This window comes from Scyliorhinus torazame, chromosome 28 (genome assembly GCF_047496885.1).
Source record: "Scyliorhinus torazame isolate Kashiwa2021f chromosome 28, sScyTor2.1, whole genome shotgun sequence".
NCBI lineage: Eukaryota > Metazoa > Chordata > Chondrichthyes > Carcharhiniformes > Scyliorhinidae > Scyliorhinus > Scyliorhinus torazame.
In genome coordinates this window covers 42,949,843-42,967,342 of record NC_092734.1, presented here as the reverse complement: position 1 = coordinate 42,967,342, position 17,500 = coordinate 42,949,843, and positions in this window count along the sequence as shown.

Genomic DNA, 17,500 nt, shown 5'->3' with positions numbered 1-17,500 from the left:
TTTGTTTTTGTGTGCGTGTTTTTTTGTTTTTGTGTGTGTGAGTGTTTTTGTTTTGTGCGTGTGTTTGTTTTTGTGTGTGTGTGTGTTTTCGTTTTTGTGTGTGTTTGTATGTGTGTGTCTGTTTTTGTTTTTGTGTATGTGTGTTTTTTGTTTGTGTGTGCGTGTGTGTGTATGTGTTTATTTTTGTGTGTGTGTTTGTGTGTGTGTGTGTTTGTTTTTGTGTGTGTGTGTTTTTGTTTTTGTGTGTGTGTTTTTGTTTGTGTGTGTGAGTGTGTTTGTTTTGTGTGTGTGTGTGTATGTGTGTGTTTTTGTATTTTTGTGCGTGTGTGTTTTTTTGTGTGTGTGTCTGTGTGTGTGTGTGTCTTTGTTTATGTGTGTGTGTGTTTTTGTTTTTGTGTGTGTGTGAGTGTGTCTGTTTGTTTTTGTGTGTGTGTATTTTATTGTTTTTGTGTGTGTGTGTGTGTTTTTGTTTGTGTGTGTGTGTGTTTGTGTGTGTGTTTGTTTGTGTGTGTGTGTGTATGTGTTTTTTTGTTTATGTGTGTGTGTGTGTTTTTGCTTTTGTGTGTGTGTGTGTGTATGTTTTTGTGTGTGTGTGTGTTTTTGTGTGTGTGAGTGTGTTTTTGTTTTGTGTGTGTGTTTTTTGTGTGTGTGTTTGTTTTTGTGTGTGTGTGTGTTTTTGTTTTTGTGTATGTGTGTGTGTTTTTGTTTTTGTGTGTGTGTTTGTGTGTGTTTGTTTTTGTGTGTGTGTGTGTGTTTTTGTTTTTGTGTGTGTGTTTGTTTTTGTGTGTATGTGTGTGAGTTTGTTTGTGTGTGTGTGTTTTTGTTTTTGTGTGTGTGTCTGTGTGTTTGTTTTTGTGTGTGTGTGTTTTTTTGTTTTCGTGTGTGTGAGTGTTTTTGTTTTTGTGCGTGTGTGTTTTTTTTGTTTTTGCGTGTGTGTTTATTTTTTTGTGTGTGTGTTTTTGTTTTTGTGTGTTTTTGTTTGTGTGTGTGTTTTGTTTTTGTGTGTGTGTTTTTTGTGTGTGTGTGTGTGTTTTTGTTTTTTGTGTGTGTGTGTGTTTGTTTTTATGTGTGTGTGTGTTTTTGTTTTTGTGTATGTGAGTGTGTTTTTGTTTTTGTGTGTGTGTTTGTGTTTTTGTTTTTGTGTGTGTGTTTGTGTGTGTGTGTTTGTTTTTGTGTGTGTGTGTATGTGTGTGTGTTTGTTATTGTGTGTGTGTGTGTTTTTGTTTTTGTGTGTGTGTCTGTGTGTTTGTTTTTGTGTGTGTGTGTGTTTTTGTTTATGTGTGTGTGTGTTTATGTTTTTGTGTCTGTGTGTGTTTTTTTGTTGGTGTGTGTGTGTGCGTGTGTTTGTTTTTGTGTGTGTGTGTGTGTTTGTCTTTGTCTGAGTGTGTTTTTGTTTTTGTTTGTGTTTTTGCGTGTGTGAGTGTGTTTTTGTTTTTGTGTGCGTTTTTTTTTGTTTTTGTGTGTGTTTGTTTTTGTGTGTGTGTGTGTTTGTTTTTGTTTTTGTGTGTGTGTTTGTTTTTGCGCACGTGCGTCTTTTTCTTTTTGTGTGTGTGTGTGTATGTTTTTGTGTGTGTGTGTGTTTTTGTGTGTGTGAGTATGTTTTTGTTTTGTGTGCGTGTTTTTTTGTTTTTGTGTGTGTGTGTGTTTTTGTTTTTGTGTCTGTGTGTGTTTTTTTGTTGGTGTGTGTGTGTGAGTGTGTTTGTTTTTGTGTGTGTGTTTTTGTTTGTTTTTGTCTGAGTGTGTATTTGTTTTTGTTTGTGTTTTTGTGTGTGTGAGTGTGTTTTTGTTTTGTGTGTGTGTTTTTTTGTTATTGTGTGTGTGTGTGTGTTTTTGTTTTTGTGTGTGTGTCTGTGTGTTTGTTTTTGTGTGTGTGTGTGTTTTTGTTTATGTGTGTGTGTGTTTTTGTTTTTGTGTCTGTGTGTGTTTTTTTGTTGGTGTGTGTGCGTGTGTTTGTTTTTGTGTGTGTGTGTGTGTTTGTCTTTGTCTGAGTGTGTTTTTGTTTTTGTTTGTGTTTTTGTGTGTGTGAGTGTGTTTTTGTTTTTGTGTGCGTGTTTTTTTGTTTTTGTGTGTGTGTGTGTTTGTTTTTGTGTGTGTGTGTGTTTGTTTTTGTTTTTGTGTGTGTGTTTGTTTTTGTGCATGTGCGTCTTTTTCTTTTTGTGTGTGTGTGTGTATGTTTTTTTGTGTGTGTGTTTTTGTGTGTGTGAGTGTGTTTTTGTTTTGTGTGCGTGTTTTTTTGTTTTTGTGTGTGTGTTTTTGTTTTTGTGTCTGTGTGTGTTTTTTTGTTGGTGTGTGTGTGTGAGTGTGTTTGTTTTTGTGTGTGTGTTTTTGTTTGTTTTTGTCTGAGTGTGTATTTGTTTTTGTTTGTGTTTTTGTGTGTGTGAGTGTGTTTTTGTTTTGTGTGCGTGTTTTTTTGTTATTGTGTGTGTGTGTGTCTTTGTTTATGTGTGTGTGTGTTTTTGTTTTTGTGTGTGTGTGAGTGTGTCTGTTTGTTTTTGTGTGTGTGTATTTTATTGTTTTTGTGTGTGTGTGTGTGTTTTTGTTTGTGTGTGTGTGTGTTTGTGTGTGTGTTTGTTTGTGTGTGTGTGTGTATGTGTTTTTTTGTTTATGTGTGTGTGTGTGTTTTTGCTTTTGTGTGTGTGTGTGTGTATGTTTTTGTGTGTGTGTGTGTTTTTGTGTGTGTGAGTGTGTTTTTGTTTTGTGTGTGTGTTTTTTGTGTGTGTGTTTGTTTTTGTGTGTGTGTGTGTTTTTGTTTTTGTGTATGTGTGTGTGTTTTTGTTTTTGTGTGTGTGTTTGTGTGTGTTTGTTTTTGTGTGTGTGTGTGTGTTTTTGTTTTTGTGTGTGTGTTTGTTTTTGTGTGTATGTGTGTGAGTTTGTTTGTGTGTGTGTGTTTTTGTTTTTGTGTGTGTGTCTGTGTGTTTGTTTTTGTGTGTGTGTGTTTTTTTGTTTTCGTGTGTGTGAGTGTTTTTGTTTTTGTGCGTGTGTGTTTTTTTTGTTTTTGCGTGTGTGTTTATTTTTTTGTGTGTGTGTTTTTGTTTTTGTGTGTTTTTGTTTGTGTGTGTGTTTTGTTTTTGTGTGTGTGTTTTTTGTGTGTGTGTGTGTGTTTTTGTTTTTTGTGTGTGTGTGTGTTTGTTTTTATGTGTGTGTGTGTTTTTGTTTTTGTGTATGTGAGTGTGTTTTTGTTTTTGTGTGTGTGTTTGTGTTTTTGTTTTTGTGTGTGTGTTTGTGTGTGTGTGTTTGCTTTTGTGTGTGTGTATGTGTGTGTGTTTGTTATTGTGTGTGTGTGTGTTTTTGTTTTTGTGTGTGTGTTTTTGTTTTTGTGTGTGTGTCTGTGTGTTTGTTTTTGTGTGTGTGTGTTTTTTTGTTTTCGTGTGTGTGAGTGTTTTTGTTTTTGTGCGTGTGTGTTTTTTTTGTTTTTGCGTGTGTGTTTATTTTTTTGTGTGTGTGTTTTTGTTTTTGTGTGTTTTTGTTTGTGTGTGTGTTTTGTTTTTGTGTGTGTGTTTTTTGTGTGTGTGTGTGTGTTTTTGTTTTTTGTGTGTGTGTGTGTTTGTTTTTATGTGTGTGTGTGTTTTTGTTTTTGTGTATGTGAGTGTGTTTTTGTTTTTGTGTGTGTGTTTGTGTTTTTGTTTTTGTGTGTGTGTTTGTGTGTGTGTGTTTGTTTTTGTGTGTGTGTGTATGTGTGTGTGTTTGTTATTGTGTGTGTGTGTGTTTTTGTTTTTGTGTGTGTGTCTGTGTGTTTGTTTTTGTGTGTGTGTGTGTTTTTGTTTATGTGTGTGTGTGTTTATGTTTTTGTGTCTGTGTGTGTTTTTTTGTTGGTGTGTGTGTGTGCGTGTGTTTGTTTTTGTGTGTGTGTGTGTGTTTGTCTTTGTCTGAGTGTGTTTTTGTTTTTGTTTGTGTTTTTGCGTGTGTGAGTGTGTTTTTGTTTTTGTGTGCGTTTTTTTTTGTTTTTGTGTGTGTGTGTGTTTGTTTTTGTGTGTGTGTGTGTTTGTTTTTGTTTTTGTGTGTGTGTTTGTTTTTGCGCACGTGCGTCTTTTTCTTTTTGTGTGTGTGTGTGTATGTTTTTGTGTGTGTGTGTGTTTTTGTGTGTGTGAGTATGTTTTTGTTTTGTGTGCGTGTTTTTTTGTTTTTGTGTGTGTGTGTGTTTTTGTTTTTGTGTCTGTGTGTGTTTTTTTGTTGGTGTGTGTGTGTGAGTGTGTTTGTTTTTGTGTGTGTGTTTTTGTTTGTTTTTGTCTGAGTGTGTATTTGTTTTTGTTTGTGTTTTTGTGTGTGTGAGTGTGTTTTTGTTTTGTGTGTGTGTTTTTTTGTTATTGTGTGTGTGTGTGTGTTTTTGTTTTTGTGTGTGTGTCTGTGTGTTTGTTTTTGTGTGTGTGTGTGTTTTTGTTTATGTGTGTGTGTGTTTTTGTTTTTGTGTCTGTGTGTGTTTTTTTGTTGGTGTGTGTGCGTGTGTTTGTTTTTGTGTGTGGGTGTGTGTTTGTCTTTGTCTGAGTGTGTTTTTGTTTTTGTTTGTGTTTTTGTGTGTGTGAGTGTGTTTTTGTTTTTGTGTGCGTGTTTTTTTGTTTTTGTGTGTGTGTGTGTTTGTTTTTGTGTGTGTGTGTGTTTGTTTTTGTTTTTGTGTGTGTGTTTGTTTTTGTGCATGTGCGTCTTTTTCTTTTTGTGTGTGTGTGTGTATGTTTTTGTGTGTGTGTGTTTTTGTGTGTGTGAGTGTGTTTTTGTTTTGTGTGCGTGTTTTTTTGTTTTTGTGTGTGTGTTTTTGTTTTTGTGTCTGTGTGTGTTTTTTTGTTGGTGTGTGTGTGTGAGTGTGTTTGTTTTTGTGTGTGTGTTTTTGTTTGTTTTTGTCTGAGTGTGTATTTGTTTTTGTTTGTGTTTTTGTGTGTGTGAGTGTGTTTTTGTTTTGTGTGCGTGTTTTTTTGTTATTGTGTGTGTGTGTGTCTTTGTTTATGTGTGTGTGTGTTTTTGTTTTTGTGTGTGTGTGAGTGTGTCTGTTTGTTTTTGTGTGTGTGTATTTTATTGTTTTTGTGTATGTGTGTGTGTTTTTGTTTGTGTGTGTGTGTGTTTGTGTGTGTGTTTGTTTGTGTGTGTGTGTGTATGTGTTTTTTTGTTTATGTGTGTGTGTGTGTTTTTGCTTTTGTGTGTGTGTGTGTGTATGTTTTTGTGTGTGTGTGTGTTTTTGTGTGTGTGAGTGTGTTTTTGTTTTGTGTGTGTGTTTTTTGTGTGTGTGTTTGTTTTTGTGTGTGTGTGTGTTTTTGTTTTTGTGTATGTGTGTGTGTTTTTGTTTTTGTGTGTGTGTTTGTGTGTGTTTGTTTTTGTGTGTGTGTGTGTGTTTTTGTTTTTGTGTGTGTGTTTGTTTTTGTGTGTATGTGTGTGAGTTTGTTTGTGTGTGTGTGTTTTTGTTTTTGTGTGTGTGTCTGTGTGTTTGTTTTTGTGTGTGTGTGTTTTTTTGTTTTCGTGTGTGTGAGTGTTTTTGTTTTTGTGCGTGTGTGTTTTTTTTGTTTTTGCGTGTGTGTTTATTTTTTTGTGTGTGTGTTTTTGTTTTTGTGTGTTTTTGTTTGTGTGTGTGTTTTGTTTTTGTGTGTGTGTTTTTTGTGTGTGTGTGTGTGTTTTTGTTTTTTGTGTGTGTGTGTGTTTGTTTTTATGTGTGTGTGTGTTTTTGTTTTTGTGTATGTGAGTGTGTTTTTGTTTTTGTGTGTGTGTTTGTGTTTTTGTTTTTGTGTGTGTGTTTGTGTGTGTGTGTTTGTTTTTGTGTGTGTGTGTATGTGTGTGTGTTTGTTATTGTGTGTGTGTGTGTTTTTGTTTTTGTGTGTGTGTCTGTGTGTTTGTTTTTGTGTGTGTGTGTGTTTTTGTTTATGTGTGTGTGTGTTTATGTTTTTGTGTCTGTGTGTGTTTTTTTGTTGGTGTGTGTGTGTGCGTGTGTTTGTTTTTGTGTGTGTGTGTGTGTTTGTCTTTGTCTGAGTGTGTTTTTGTTTTTGTTTGTGTTTTTGCGTGTGTGAGTGTGTTTTTGTTTTTGTGTGCGTTTTTTTTTGTTTTTGTGTGTGTGTGTGTTTGTTTTTGTGTGTGTGTGTGTTTGTTTTTGTTTTTGTGTGTGTGTTTGTTTTTGCGCACGTGCGTCTTTTTCTTTTTGTGTGTGTGTGTGTATGTTTTTGTGTGTGTGTGTGTTTTTGTGTGTGTGAGTATGTTTTTGTTTTGTGTGCGTGTTTTTTTGTTTTTGTGTGTGTGTGTGTTTTTGTTTTTGTGTCTGTGTGTGTTTTTTTGTTGGTGTGTGTGTGTGAGTGTGTTTGTTTTTGTGTGTGTGTTTTTGTTTGTTTTTGTCTGAGTGTGTATTTGTTTTTGTTTGTGTTTTTGTGTGTGTGAGTGTGTTTTTGTTTTGTGTGTGTGTTTTTTTGTTATTGTGTGTGTGTGTGTGTTTTTGTTTTTGTGTGTGTGTCTGTGTGTTTGTTTTTGTGTGTGTGTGTGTTTTTGTTTATGTGTGTGTGTGTTTTTGTTTTTGTGTCTGTGTGTGTTTTTTTGTTGGTGTGTGTGCGTGTGTTTGTTTTTGTGTGTGTGTGTGTGTTTGTCTTTGTCTGAGTGTGTTTTTGTTTTTGTTTGTGTTTTTGTGTGTGTGAGTGTGTTTTTGTTTTTGTGTGCGTGTTTTTTTGTTTTTGTGTGTGTGTGTGTTTGTTTTTGTGTGTGTGTGTGTTTGTTTTTGTTTTTGTGTGTGTGTTTGTTTTTGTGCATGTGCGTCTTTTTCTTTTTGTGTGTGTGTGTGTATGTTTTTGTGTGTGTGTGTTTTTGTGTGTGTGAGTGTGTTTTTGTTTTGTGTGCGTGTTTTTTTGTTTTTGTGTGTGTGTTTTTGTTTTTGTGTCTGTGTGTGTTTTTTTGTTGGTGTGTGTGTGTGAGTGTGTTTGTTTTTGTGTGTGTTTTTGTTTGTTTTTGTCTGAGTGTGTATTTGTTTTTGTTTGTGTTTTTGTGTGTGTGAGTGTGTTTTTGTTTTGTGTGCGTGTTTTTTTGTTATTGTGTGTGTGTGTGTCTTTGTTTTTGTATGTGTGTGTGTATGTTTTTGTGTGTGTGTGTGTTTTTGTGTGTGTGAGTGTGTTTTTGTTTTGTGTGCGTGTTTTTTTTGTTTTTGTGTATGTGAGTGTTTTTGTCTTTGTGCGTGTGTGGTTTTTTTTGTGTGTGTGTCTGTGTGTGTGTTTTTTTGAGTGTGTGTTTCTGTTTTTGTGTGTTTTTGTTTGTGTGTGTGTGTGTTTTTGCTTTTGTGTGTGTGTGTGTTTTGTTTTTGTGTGTGTGTTTTTTGTGTGTGTTTGTGTGTGTTTGTTTTTGTTTTTGTGTGTGTGTTTGTTTTTGTGCGTGTGCGTCGTTTTCTTTGTGTGTGTGTGTGTATGTTTTTGTGTGTGTGTGTGTTTTTGTGTGTGTGAGTGTGTTTTTGTTTTGTGTCTGTGTTTTTTGTGTGTGTGTTTGTTTTTGTGTGTGTGTGTGTTTTTGTTTTTGTGTATGTGTGTGTGTTTTTGTTTTTGTGTGTGTGTTTGTGGGTGTGTGTGTTTTTGTTTTTGTGTGTGTGTGTGTGTGTGTTTTTGTTTTTGTGTGTGTGTTTGTGTGTGTGTGTTTGTTTTTGTGTGTGTGTGTTTGTTTTTGTGTGTGTGTGTGTGTGTGTTTTTGTTTTTGTGTGTGTGTCTGTGTGTTTTTGTGTGTGTGTATTTTATTGTTTTTGTGTATGTGTGTGTGTTTTTGTTTGTGTGTGTGTGTGTTTGTGTGTGTGTTTGTTTGTGTGTGTGTGTGTATGTGTTTTTTTGTTTATGTGTGTGTGTGTGTTTTTGCTTTTGTGTGTGTGTGTGTGTATGTTTTTGTGTGTGTGTGTGTTTTTGTGTGTGTGAGTGTGTTTTTGTTTTGTGTGTGTGTTTTTTGTGTGTGTGTTTGTTTTTGTGTGTGTGTGTGTTTTTGTTTTTGTGTATGTGTGTGTGTTTTTGTTTTTGTGTGTGTGTTTGTGTGTGTTTGTTTTTGTGTGTGTGTGTGTGTTTTTGTTTTTGTGTGTGTGTTTGTTTTTGTGTGTATGTGTGTGAGTTTGTTTGTGTGTGTGTGTTTTTGTTTTTGTGTGTGTGTCTGTGTGTTTGTTTTTGTGTGTGTGTGTTTTTTTGTTTTCGTGTGTGTGAGTGTTTTTGTTTTTGTGCGTGTGTGTTTTTTTTGTTTTTGCGTGTGTGTTTATTTTTTTGTGTGTGTGTTTTTGTTTTTGTGTGTTTTTGTTTGTGTGTGTGTTTTGTTTTTGTGTGTGTGTTTTTTGTGTGTGTGTGTGTGTTTTTGTTTTTTGTGTGTGTGTGTGTTTGTTTTTATGTGTGTGTGTGTTTTTGTTTTTGTGTATGTGAGTGTCTTTTTGTTTTTGTGTGTGTGTGTGTATGTTTTTGTGTGTGTGTGTGTTTTTGTGTGTGTGAGTATGTTTTTGTTTTGTGTGCGTGTTTTTTTGTTTTTGTGTGTGTGTGTGTTTTTGTTTTTGTGTCTGTGTGTGTTTTTTTGTTGGTGTGTGTGTGTGAGTGTGTTTGTTTTTGTGTGTGTGTTTTTGTTTGTTTTTGTCTGAGTGTGTATTTGTTTTTGTTTGTGTTTTTGTGTGTGTGAGTGTGTTTTTGTTTTGTGTGTGTGTTTTTTTGTTATTGTGTGTGTGTGTGTGTTTTTGTTTTTGTGTGTGTGTCTGTGTGTTTGTTTTTGTGTGTGTGTGTGTTTTTGTTTATGTGTGTGTGTGTTTTTGTTTTTGTGTCTGTGTGTGTTTTTTTGTTGGTGTGTGTGCGTGTGTTTGTTTTTGTGTGTGTGTGTGTGTTTGTCTTTGTCTGAGTGTGTTTTTGTTTTTGTTTGTGTTTTTGTGTGTGTGAGTGTGTTTTTGTTTTTGTGTGCGTGTTTTTTTGTTTTTGTGTGTGTGTGTGTTTGTTTTTGTGTGTGTGTGTGTTTGTTTTTGTTTTTGTGTGTGTGTTTGTTTTTGTGCATGTGCGTCTTTTTCTTTTTGTGTGTGTGTGTGTATGTTTTTGTGTGTGTGTGTTTTTGTGTGTGTGAGTGTGTTTTTGTTTTGTGTGCGTGTTTTTTTGTTTTTGTGTGTGTGTTTTTGTTTTTGTGTCTGTGTGTGTTTTTTTGTTGGTGTGTGTGTGTGAGTGTGTTTGTTTTTGTGTGTGTGTTTTTGTTTGTTTTTGTCTGAGTGTGTATTTGTTTTTGTTTGTGTTTTTGTGTGTGTGAGTGTGTTTTTGTTTTGTGTGCGTGTTTTTTTGTTATTGTGTGTGTGTGTGTCTTTGTTTTTGTATGTGTGTGTGTATGTTTTTGTGTGTGTGTGTGTTTTTGTGTGTGTGAGTGTGTTTTTGTTTTGTGTGCGTGTTTTTTTTGTTTTTGTGTATGTGAGTGTTTTTGTCTTTGTGCGTGTGTGGTTTTTTTTGTGTGTGTGTCTGTGTGTGTGTTTTTTTGAGTGTGTGTTTCTGTTTTTGTGTGTTTTTGTTTGTGTGTGTGTGTGTTTTTGCTTTTGTGTGTGTGTGTGTTTTGTTTTTGTGTGTGTGTTTTTTGTGTGTGTTTGTGTGTGTTTGTTTTTGTTTTTGTGTGTGTGTTTGTTTTTGTGCGTGTGCGTCGTTTTCTTTGTGTGTGTGTGTGTATGTTTTTGTGTGTGTGTGTGTTTTTGTGTGTGTGAGTGTGTTTTTGTTTTGTGTCTGTGTTTTTTGTGTGTGTGTTTGTTTTTGTGTGTGTGTGTGTTTTTGTTTTTGTGTATGTGTGTGTGTTTTTGTTTTTGTGTGTGTGTTTGTGGGTGTGTGTGTTTTTGTTTTTGTGTGTGTGTGTGTGTGTTTTTTTGTTTTTGTGTGTGTGTGTGTTTGTTTTTGTTTTTGTGTGTGTGTTTGTTTTTGTGCATGTGCGTCTTTTTCTTTTTGTGTGTGTGTGTGTATGTTTTTGTGTGTGTGTGTTTTTGTGTGTGTGAGTGTGTTTTTGTTTTGTGTGCGTGTTTTTTTGTTTTTGTGTGTGTGTTTTTGTTTTTGTGTCTGTGTGTGTTTTTTTGTTGGTGTGTGTGTGTGAGTGTGTTTGTTTTTGTGTGTGTGTTTTTGTTTGTTTTTGTCTGAGTGTGTATTTGTTTTTGTTTGTGTTTTTGTGTGTGTGAGTGTGTTTTTGTTTTGTGTGCGTGTTTTTTTGTTATTGTGTGTGTGTGTGTCTTTGTTTTTGTATGTGTGTGTGTATGTTTTTGTGTGTGTGTGTGTTTTTGTGTGTGTGAGTGTGTTTTTGTTTTGTGTGCGTGTTTTTTTTGTTTTTGTGTATGTGAGTGTTTTTGTCTTTGTGCGTGTGTGGTTTTTTTTGTGTGTGTGTCTGTGTGTGTGTTTTTTTGAGTGTGTGTTTCTGTTTTTGTGTGTTTTTGTTTGTGTGTGTGTGTGTTTTTGCTTTTGTGTGTGTGTGTGTTTTGTTTTTGTGTGTGTGTTTTTTGTGTGTGTTTGTGTGTGTTTGTTTTTGTTTTTGTGTGTGTGTTTGTTTTTGTGCGTGTGCGTCGTTTTCTTTGTGTGTGTGTGTGTATGTTTTTGTGTGTGTGTGTGTTTTTGTGTGTGTGAGTGTGTTTTTGTTTTGTGTCTGTGTTTTTTGTGTGTGTGTTTGTTTTTGTGTGTGTGTGTGTTTTTGTTTTTGTGTATGTGTGTGTGTTTTTGTTTTTGTGTGTGTGTTTGTGGGTGTGTGTGTTTTTGTTTTTGTGTGTGTGTGTGTGTGTATTTTTGTTTTTGTGTGTGTGTTTGTGTGTGTGTGTTTGTTTTTGTGTGTGTGTGTTTGTTTTTGTGTGTGTGTGTGTGTGTGTTTTTGTTTTTGTGTGTGTGTCTGTGTGTTTGTTTTTGTGTGTGTGTGTTTTTTTGTTTTTGTGTGTGTGAGTGTTTTTGTTTTTGTGCGTGTGTGTTTTTTTTGTTTTTGCGTGTGTGTTTATTTTTTTGTGTGTGTGTTTTTGTTTTTGTGTGTTTTTGTTTGTGTGTGTGTGTTTTGTTTTTGTGTGTGTGTTTTGTGTGTGTGTGTGTGTGTTTTTGTTTTTTGTGTGTGTGTGTGTGTTTGTTTTTGTGTGTGTGTGTTTTTGTTTTTGTGTATGTGTGTGTGTTTTTGTTTTTGTGTGTGTGTTTGCGTGTGTGTGTGTGTGTTTGTTTTTGTGTGTATGTGTGTGTTTTTGTTTTTGTGTGTGTGTTTGTGTGTGTGTGTTTGTTTTTGTGTGTGTGTATGTGTGTGTGTTTGTTATTGTGTGTGTGTGTTTTTGTTTTTGTGTGTGTGTCTGTGTGTTTGTTTTTGTGTGTGTGTGTGTTTTTGTTTATGTGTGTGTGTGTTTTTGTTTTTGAGTCTGTGTGTGTTTTTTTGTTGGTGTGTGTGTGTGCGTGTGTTTGTTTTTGTGTGTGTGTGTGTGTTTGTCTTTGTCTGAGTGTGTTTTTGTTTTTGTTTGTGTTTTTGTGTGTGTGAGTGTGTTTTTGTTTTTGTGTGCGTGTTTTTTTGTTTTTGTGTGTGTGTGTGTGTTTGTTTGTGTGTGTGTGTGTGTGTGTTTGTTTTTGTTTTTGTGTGTGTGTTTTGAGTTGTCAGGAGTTGGAAGAACTTCGGATCATTCGGGAGGCAGAAGGGGTCATAGATAGCAGCTTCAGGGAATTAGTTACACCAAAGATTGGAGATAGGTGGGTAACTGTAAGAGGGACTGGGAAAAAACAGTCAGTGCAGGGATCCCCTGCGGTCGTTCCCCTGAGAAACAAGTATACCGCTTTGGATACTTGTGGGGGTGGTCGACTTACCAGGGGTAAGCCATGGGGTACGGGCCTCTGGCACGGAGTCTGTCCCTGTTGCTCAGAAGGGAAGGGGGGAGAGGAGCAGAGCATTAGTAATTGGGGACTCTATAGTCAGGGGCGCAGATAGGAGATTTTGTGGGAGCGTGAGAGACTCACGTTTGGTATGTTGCCTCCCAGGTGCAAGGGTACGTGATGTCTCGGATCGTGTTTTCCGGGTCCTTAGGGGGGAGGGGGAGCAGCCCCAAGTTGTGGTCCACATTGGCACCAACGACATAGGTAGGAAAGGGGACAAGGATGTCAGGCAGGCTTTCAGGGAGCTAGGATGGAAGCTCAGAACTAGAACAAACAGAGTTGTTATCTCTGGGTTGTTGCCCGTGCCACGTGATAGTGAGATGAGGAATAGGGAGAGAGAGCATTTAAACACGTGGCTACAGGGATGGTGCAGGCGGGAGGGTTTCAGATTTTTGGATAACTGGGGCTCTTTCTGGGGAAGGTGGGACCTCTACAGACAGGATGGTCTACATCTGAACCTGAGGGGCACAAATATCCTGGGGGGGAGATTTGTTAGTGCTCTTTGGGGGGGTTTAAACTAATGCAGCAGGGGCATGGGAACCTGGATTGTAGTTTTAGGGTAAGGGAGAATGAGAGTATAGAGGTCAGGAGCACAGATTTGACGTCGCAGGAGGGGGCCAGCGTTCAGGTAGGTGGTTTGAAGTGTGTCTACTTCAATGCCAGGAGTATACGAAACAAGGTAGGGGAACTGGCAGCGTGGGTTGGTACCTGGGACTTCGATGTTGTGGCCATTTCGGAGACATGGATAGAGCAGGGACAGGAATGGATGTTGCAGGTTCCGGGGTTTAGGTGTTTTAGTAAGCTCAGAGAAGGAGGCAAAAGAGGGGGAGGTGTGGCGCTGCTAGTCAAGAGCAGTATTACGGTGGCGGAGAGGATGCTAGATGGGGACTCTTCTTCCGAGGTAGTATTGGCTGAAGTTAGAAACAGGAAAGGAGAGGTCACCCTGTTGGGAGTTTTTTATAGGCCTCCTAATAGTTCTAGGGATGTAGAGGAAAGGATGGCGAAGATGATTCTGGATATGAGCGAAAGTAACAGGGTAGTTATTATGGGAGACTTTAACTTTCCAAATATTGACTGGAAAAGATATAGTTCGAGTACAATAGATGGGTCGTTTTTTGTACAGTGTGTGCAGGAGGGTTTCCTGAAACAATATGTTGACAGGCCAACAAGAGGCGAGGCCACGTTGGATTTGGTTTTGGGTAATGAACCAGGCCAGGTGTTGGATTTGGAGGTAGGAGAGCACTTTGGGGACAGTGACCACAATTCTGTGACGTTTACGTTAATGATGGAAAGGGATAAGTATACACCGCAGGGCAAGAGTTATAGCTGGGGGAAGGGCAATTATGATGCCATTAGACGTGACTTGGGGGAGATAAGGTGGAGAAGTAGGCTGCAAGTGTTGGGCACACTGGATAAGTGGGGCTTGTTCAAGGATCAGCTACTGCGTGTTCTTGATAAGTATGTACCGGTCAGACAGGGAGGAAGGCGTCGAGCGAAGGAACCGTGGTTTACCAGGGAAGTGGAATCTCTTGTTAAGAGGAAGAAGGAGGCCTATGTGAAGATGAAGTGTGAAGTTTCGGTTGGGGCGATGGATAGTTACAAGGTAGCGAGGAAGGATCTAAAGAGAGAGCTAAGACGAGCAAGGAGGGGACATGAGAAGTATTTGGCAGGAAGGATCAAGGAAAACCCAAAAGCTTTCTATAGGTATGTCAGGAATAAGCGAATGACTAGGGAAAGAGTAGGACCAGTCAAGGACAGGGATGGGAAATTGTGTGTGGAGTCTGAAGAGATAGGCGAGATACTAAATGAATATTTTTCGTCAGTATTCACTCAGGAAAAAGATAATGTTGTGGAGGAGAATGCTGAGCCCCAGGCTAATAGAATAGATGGCATTGAGGTACGTAGGGAAGAGGTGTTGGCAATTCTGGACAGGCTGAAAATAGATAAGTCCCCGGGACCTGATGGGATTCATCCTAGGATTCTATGGGAGGCCAGGGAAGAGATTGCTGGACCTTTGGCTTTGATTTTTATGTCATCATTGGCTACAGGAATAGTGCCAGAGGACTGGAGGACAGCAAATGTGGTCCCTTTGTTCAAAAAGGGGAGCAGAGACAACCCCGGCAACTATAGACCGGTGAGCCTCACGTCTGTAGTGGGTAAAGTCTTGGAGGGGATTATAAGGGACAAGATTTATAATCATCTAGATAGGAATGATATGATCAGGGATAGTCAGCATGGCTTTGTGAAGGATAGGTCATGCCTCACAAACCTTATTGAGTTCTTTGAGAAGGTGACTGAACAGGTAGACGAGGTTAGAGCAGTTGATGTGGTGTTTATGGATTTCAGCAAAGCGTTTGATAAGGTTCCCCACGGTAGGCTATTGCAAAAAATACGGAGGCTGGGGATTAAGGGTGATTTAGAGATGTGGATCAGAAATTGGCTAGCTGAAAGAAGACAGAGGGTGGTGGTTGATGGGAAATGTTCAGAATGGAGTACAGTCACAAGTGGAGTACCACAAGGATCTGTTCTGGGGCCGTTGCTGTTTGTCATTTTTATCAATGACCTAGAGGAAGGCACAGAAGGGTGGGTGAGTAAATTTGCAGATGATACTAAAGTCGGTGGTGTTGTCGATAGTGTGGAAGGATGTAGCAGGTTACAGAGGGATATAGATAAGCTGCAGAGCTGGGCTGAGAGGTGGCAAATGGAGTTTAATGTAGAGAAGTGTGAGGTGATTCACTTTGGAAGGAATAACAGGAATGCGGAATATTTGGCTAATGGTAAAGTTCTTGAAAGTGTGGCTGAGCAGAGGGATCTAGGTGTCCATGTACATAGATCCCTGAAAGTTGCCACCCAGGTTGATAGGGTTGTGAAGAAGGCCTATGGAGTGTTGGCCTTTATTGGTAGAGGGATTGAGTTCCGGAGTCGGGAGGTCATGTTGCAGCTGTACAGAACTCTGGTACGGCCGCATTTGGAGTATTGCGTACAGTTCTGGTCACCGCATTATAGGAAGGACGTGGAGGCTTTGGAGCGGGTGCAGAGGAGATTTACCAGGATGTTGCCTGGTATGGAGGGAAAATCTTATGAGGAAAGGCTGACGGACTTGAGGTTGTTTTCGTTGGAGAGAAGAAGGTTAAGAGGAGACTTAATAGAGGCATACAAAATGATCAGGGGGTTGGATAGGGTGGACAGTGAGAGCCTTCTCCCGCGGATGGATATGGCTGGCACGAGGGGACATAACTTTAAACTGAGGGGTAATAGATATAGGACAGAGGTCAGAGGTAGGTTCTTTACGCAAAGAGTAGTGAGGCCGTGGAATGCCCTACCTGCTACAGTAGTGAACTCGCCAACATTGAGGGCATTTAAAAGTTTATTGGATAAACATATGGATGATAATGGCATAGTGTAGGTTAGATGGCTTTTGTTTCGGTGCAACATCGTGGGCCGAAGGGCCTGTACTGCGCTGTATTGTTCTATGTTCTATGTTTGTTTTTGTGCATGTGCGTCTTTTTTTTTGTGTGTGTGTGTGTATGTTTTTGTGTGTGTGTGTGTTTTTGTGTGTGTGAGTGTGTTTTTGTTTTGTGTGCGTCTTTTTTTGTTTTTCTGTGTGTGAGTGTTTTTGTTTTTGTGCGTGTGTGTTTTTTTTGTTTTTGTGTGTGTGTCTGTGTGTGTGTTTTTTTGTGTGTGTATTTCTGTTTTTGTGTGTTTTTGTTTGTGTGTGTGTGTGTTTTTGCTTTAGTGTGTGTGTGTGTTTTGTTTTTGTGTGTGTGTTTTTTGTGTGTGTGTGTGTGTTTGTTTTTGTTTTTGTGTGTATGTTTGTTTTTGTGCATGTGCGTCTTTTTCTTTGTGTGTGTGTGTGTATGTTTTTGTGTGTGTGTGTATTTTTGTGTGTGTGAGTGTGTTTTTGTTTTGTGTGCGTGTTTTTTTGTTTTTGTGTGTGTGAGTGTTTTTGTTTTTGTGCGTGTGTGTTTTTTTTGTTTTTGTGTGTGTGTTTATTTTTTTGTGTGTGTGTTTTTGTTTTTGTGTGTTTTTGTTTGTGTGTGTGTGTTTTGTTTTTGTGTGTGTGTTTTTTTTGTGTGTGTGTGTGTGTTTTTGTTTTTTGTGTGTGTGTGTGTTTGTTTTTCTGTGTGTGTGTGTTTTTGTCTTTGTGTATGTGTGTGTGTTTTTGTTTCTGTGTGTGTGTTTGTGTGTGTGTGTGTGTTTTTATTTTTGTGTATGTGTTTTTTTGTTTTTGTGTGTGTGTTTGTGTGTGTGTGTTTGTTTTTGTGTGTGTGTGTGTATGTGTGTGTGTTTGTGTGTGTGTGTGTTTTTGTTTTTGTGTGTGTGTCTGTGTGTTTGTTTTTGTGTGTGTATGTGTTTTTGTTTATGTGTGTGTGTGTTTGTTTTTGTGTGTGTGTGAGTGTGTGTGTTTGTTTTTGTGTGTGTGTGTTTTTTTGTTTGTGTGTGTGTGTGTTTTTTTTGTTTGTGTGTGTGGGTTTGTGTGTGTGTTTGTTTTTGTGTGTGTGTATGTGTTTTTTTGTTTTTGTGTGTGTGTGTGTTTTTTTGTTTTTGTGTTTGTGTGTGTTTTTGTGTTTGTGTGATTTTTGTTTGTGTGTGTGTGTGTTTGATTTTGTGTGTGTGTGTGTTTGTTTTTGTGTGTGTGTTTTTGTTTGTGTGTGTGTGTGTGTTTGTTTTTGTGTGTGTGTGTATGTGTGTGTGTTTGCATTTGTGTGTGTGTGTGTGTTTTTGTGTGTGTGTCTGTGTGTATGTGTGTCTTTGTTTATGTGTGTGTGTGTTTTTGTTTTTGTGTGTGTTTGTGAGTGTGTCTGTTTGTTTTTGTGTGTGTGTATTTTTTTGTTTTTGTGCGTGTGTGTGTGTTTTTGTTTGTGTGTGTGTGTGTTTGTGTGTGTGTTTGTTTTTGTGTGTGTTTTTTTGGTTTTGTGTGTGTGTGTGTTTTTGTTTTTGTGTCTGTGTGTTTGTGTGTGTTTTTTTGTTGGTGTGTGTGTGCGTGTTTGTTTTTGTGTGTGTGTTTATTTTTTTGTGTGTTTGTTTTTGTGTGTGTGTGTTTTTGTTTTTGTTTGTGTGTGTTTGTGTTTTTGTTTTTGTCTGTGTGAGTGTGTGTTTGTTTTTGTGTGTGTGTGTTTTTGTTTTTGTGTGTGTGTGTGTTTTTGTTTTGTGTGTGTGTGTGTGTTTGTTTTTGTGTGTGTGTTTATTTTTTTGTGTGTGTGTTTTTGTTTGTGTGTGTGTGTGTTTGTTTTTGTGTGTGTGTGTGTTTTTGTTTTTGTGTATGTGTGTGTGTTTTTGTTTTTGTGTGTGTGTTTGTGTGTGTGTGTGTGTTTTTGTTTTTGTGTGTGTGTGTGTGTTTTTGTTTTTGTGTGTGTGTTTGTGTGTGTGCGTTTGTTTTTGTGTGTGTGTATGTGTGTGTGTTTGTTTTTGTGTGTGTGTGTGTGTGTTTTTGTGTGTGTCTGTGTGTTTGTTTTTGTGTGTGTGTGTGTTTTTGTTTATGTGTGTGTGTGTTTTTGTTTTTGTGTCTGTGTGTGTTTTTTTGTTGGTGTGTGTGTCTGTTTGATTTTGTGTGTGTGTGTGTTTGTTTTTGTGTGTGTGTTTTTGTTTGTGTGTGTGTGTGTGTTTGTTTTTGTGTGTGTGTGTATGTGTGTGTGTTTGCATTTGTGTGTGTGTGTGTGTTTTTGTGTGTGTGTCTGTGTGTATGTGTGTCTTTGTTTATGTGTGTGTGTGTTTTTGTT